We start from the raw sequence: 4,747 nt of genomic DNA, 5'->3' as shown, positions 1-4,747 counted from the left end.
CAAATGAACGAAACAAAGGCGACTCGGTAAAGAACATAATTGCTTTCCATAGAGCAATTCAGCAAAGTCAATGGCAGTCAGCCTTTGACCTTTGATCCCTTTAGTTACAAATCAGCGTCTTTTCTACGGCTTGTGCAATTCCCACGTAAATATTGCAATGTAATTTAGAAGCTGCAGCTAATATTGTTTGTTTAGTAAGCAATGGAAGGCTGCTAGAATGGCCCACTGACACTCGCTCATCTATTAAAACTGAAAAATGCTGAGATGTTTTATGCATGTGTGTTAGGGGCCATGAGGGCCTCCGGCCAGCAGCTCAGCTGCCCATGACATGTGGGCGTGAACTTGCTGTGGGAGTGAATACAGTGAGCTGTGTACACAGAAAAACACGCTGAGTTTCTGATCGGTTGTGCTCAGCACATGTGATAGAAACACACTCTGTTGTCTCTAAACTCACAGTGTGGCGATGATTTAATGATATAAAACCTGGAAACCTTGACTTGCTCAAAGCCAATTTACTGCTGACATGAATTTTTTCACATTTCACTTTCCCCAGGCTAAACACAACGGAATCCGCAGTCCATTCTCTCCAGAAGGATCCCTCGGGGTCAAAGGTCGGGGTCGCCCAGCACCTGCACTTTCGTCTGCCCAGGAGAGTGGATGAAGACGATGAGGACGATGATCAATATGGTTATAGAAGAGGTATGTGCTCATGCCAGGGCTGTAATTGCTCAAAGGTGGAAATGGCAAAGCAGACAGATTCTCAGCTGAATAACCAGGCTAGGCCTTCTGGAGTGTTCTTCTTCTAGAATGTTCTTCTTCCGGAGTGTTCTATTGCCCCTTAGGTTTCATTCCAACTCGTGAAATGATTCTAGCACATTTTCTCCCCACTTTCGTTCCCATGACACCTGAGTCTGAGTCTTTGCAGCTACGTCTACCTGGTTGAGACGTGTCCAGAGCTGGAACACATCAGATGAGTTGAAACATCTGGGTGTCGGGACCCTCAAGAATCTTCTACATTATACACAGTATAGTACTGTAGGGTGGCGTGTAGTCAGCACAACATATCAGAAAAGTCAAAGCCTCCCTGCAGCTGAACACTGCAGCCAAACACTGGGACCGAACACTGCAGCCAAACACTGGGACCGAACATTGCAGCCGAACACTGGGACCGAACACTGCAGCCAAACACTGGGACCAAACATTGCAGCCGAACACTGGGACCGAACACTGCAGCCAAACACTGGGACCGAACATTGCAGCCGAACACTGGGACCCGAACACTGTAGCCGAACACTGGGACCGAACACTGCAGCCCAAACACTGGGACCGGAACATTGCAGCCGAACACTGGGACCCGAACACTGTAGCCGAACACTGGGACCGAACACTGCAGCCGAACACTGGGACCGAACACTGCAGCTGAACACTGGGACTGAACACTGCAGCCAAACACTGGGACCGAACACTGCAGCCAAACACTGGGACCGAACATTGCAGCCGAACACTGGGACCGAACACTGTAGCCGAACACTGGGACCGAACACTGCAGCCGAACACTGGGACCGAACACTGCAGCTGAACACTGGGACTGAACACTGCAGCCAAACACTGGGACCGAACATTGCAGCCGAACACTGGGACCGAACACTGTAGCCGAACACTGGGACCGAACACTGTAGCCGAACACTGGGACCGAACACTGCAGCCGAACACTGGGACCGAACACTGCAGCTGAACACTGGGACTGAACACTGCAGCCAAACACTGGGACCGAACACTGCAGACGATCACTGGGACCGAACATTGCAGCCAAACACTGGGACCGAACACTGCAGACGATCACTGGGACCGAACACTGCAGCTGAACACTGGGACCAAACACTGCAGCTGAACACTGGGACCCGAACACTGCAACTGAACACTGCAGCTGAACACTGGGACTGAACACTGCAGCCAAACACTGGGGACCGAACACTGCAGACAATCACTGGGAACTGAACATTGCAGCTGAACACTGGGACCGAACACTGCAGCTGAACACTGGGACCCGAACACTGCAGCCAAACACTGGGACCGAACATTGCAGCTGAACACTGGGACCGAACACTGCAGCCAAACACTGGGACCGAACACTGCAGCTGAACACTGGGACCAAACACTGCAGCTGAACACTGGGACCAAACACTGCAGCTGAACACTGGGACTAAACACTGCAGCCAAACACTGGGACCGAACACTGCAGCCGAACACTGGGACCGAACACTGTAGCTGAACACCTGGGACTGAACACTGCAGCCGAACTCTGGGACCCGAACACTGCGGCTGAACACAGGGACCAAACACTGCAGCTGAACACTGGGACCGAACACTGCAGCCAAACACTCGGGACCGAACACTGCAGCCGAACACTGGGGCCGAACACTGGGGACTGACACTGCAGCCAAACACTGGGACCAAACACTGCAGCCGAACACTGGGACCCGAACACTGCAGCCGAACACTGGGACCAAACACTGCAGTCACACATTCCATTTGCCCCAATTTGCCCCAAAGTGCTTCTCTGGGGCCCACACAAGTGTGTCATTGTGTTTGCAAAGCAACCTGAATGCATCCTAAGAATTGGTGAAGACAACCACTTCAGACAAACACTGGAGTCTTTTAGAATTGAGATCTCTTGAATTTGATTTCATAAAAAGAAAGTCACGTCTTTCACGCCCAGCTTTGAATCATTGGCCCATCGATATCCACCCATCGCAGGTGTCTCTGACTCAGAACTTTTGTCGGAACCATCTGGTATACACTTCTGGCAGCAGTGGAAAACACGGTCTCTCTCTCTCTCTCTCTCTCTCTCTCTCTCTCTCTCTCTCTCTCTCTCGTCCTCTCTCTCTCAGAACATCTCTGTCCGTTTCTCTCCGCTGCCTGTTCATCCAAGCCAGAGAAGCTCTAACCTTCACGCTGTTCATCTAAGGCCGCCATGCTTTGTCTAAATCTCCCACATCAAAGGCAACATGCAAATTCTGCAGACGTTTGGAGCATTTGATGTTTCTCTTTTCCGCTTTTTGTGTGTCAGGGCACAAGCTCGTGCTGTGATTACCATGGCAGCGTGCGGAAGACGGAGGAGAAGGGCTGGTGGTTGTGCTACTGGGTGATTAGGTAGCCGACTCTTGTCTGAAGAGACAAACATAGACCTTGTTTTGGGTTTCTTTTCCCCACTGTGCCAGTGCAGCTGTCTGAAATGACGCAGAGGACTGAACTCTTTGACATTGAACTCTTCGTCATTAAACTCTTCATCATAGAGCAGATCGGACCCCCCCCCCCCCCCCCCCACACAGACTCTTCTATCTGTCCATTTGCCTGTGTCTCTCCAATTTTCTTTTTCGTAATCATATCACTCCTCTCATTGTATCAGAACTGCTGTATTTTACGATTCCCTTCAGCAGTTCTCTGTCTGACTTTATTCACAACTCAACGAATCCCTCTTGCATTTTTGATTCCTCTTCTGACCCACATGAACATTAGTCCTGAGTTTAAGCAAACAGGGTTAATGCCAGTTGATTCTGGCCTCTATGTATTTATCTAATTCATCTGATACATTTTCAACTTCATGGATAGACTGTGAGTGTGTGAGTGTGTACATGTGTATGTACATTTGTGTGTGTGTGTGTGTGTGTGTGTGTGTGTGGTGTGTGTGTGTGTGTGAATGAGTGTAATGAACTGTAAAAAGTGTTAGAATATCTTGAACTTGCCCAAGGCGGATGGCTTCTTCAACAGATTTGTGTAAACTACATTTCTCAAACTTCTTAGTGTGATGTGGCTGTGTGTTACACAGCCCTTTTTCTCTGTGTCTCTTTCAGTGTGTAGTAGTGTGTGTAGTGTGTGTGGGTGTGTGGTGTGTGTGTGTGTGTGTGTGTGTGTCTGCATGTGTGTGTGTATGTGTGTGTGTATATGTATGTGTGTATGTGTGTACGTGTGTGTGTGTGCGTGTGTGCGTGAGTGTGTGTGTATGTGTGTGTGTGTGTGTGTATGTGTGTGTGTGTGTATGTGCATTGCCTCAGAGGCAGTCTCATCCATTGGGCTGGAAAGGGTCGTGCAGATCATCCCCCCTCCCTCTCTGCAGCCCACAGAGCTCAAAGGGGCAAACCCACTACTGGCCTGGTCTGCCCTGTTGTGCTAGGCTGCCTGTGTGGGTGGACAACACCTGTAGGGTCGCGTCTGGTGTTTACTCTCTCTTTCTGTTTGTCCGTCTTTCTCACTGTATCTCTCTCTCCCCTCCAACAAGTAATCACTCACCACCACCGCCTGCGCTTTTATCTGGGCCTACAGAGTGCTATGCTAACACCATGCTAATGTCATGCTAAGAGCGCTTATGACAGGGTTGACAACTCTCACGCATTGAGCGTGAGACACACGCATTTGACCGTTTTCACACGCTCTCACGCCACACTTCCGATATCTCACGCCGAAAAAAAATCCAGTTTATTTACCTCAGATCCCCCCCCCCACTCAACAAAATACACTCGCCACCGGCTCCAGGTTAAAATCTCACTCCAAGCGAACGTCAAAGAGTTGGCGACCCTGGCTTATGAAGCTTAGCGGCTATGCTGAGTGGCCAGATCTTTCCGCATGAAGCAGCCAGAAAGGAGAATCTGCCCTTCAAGACAGCGTCTAAACGACGGATGACTCACCACGAGCCCTTTCACCAGCATCTCCTACAGGCCACAATCAGGAAAACTGAATCACCACATCA

Source organism: Brachyhypopomus gauderio, chromosome 8, assembly GCF_052324685.1.
Source record: "Brachyhypopomus gauderio isolate BG-103 chromosome 8, BGAUD_0.2, whole genome shotgun sequence".
NCBI classification, from domain to species: Eukaryota; Metazoa; Chordata; class Actinopteri; order Gymnotiformes; family Hypopomidae; genus Brachyhypopomus; species Brachyhypopomus gauderio.
This window is presented reverse-complemented; position numbering follows the sequence as displayed.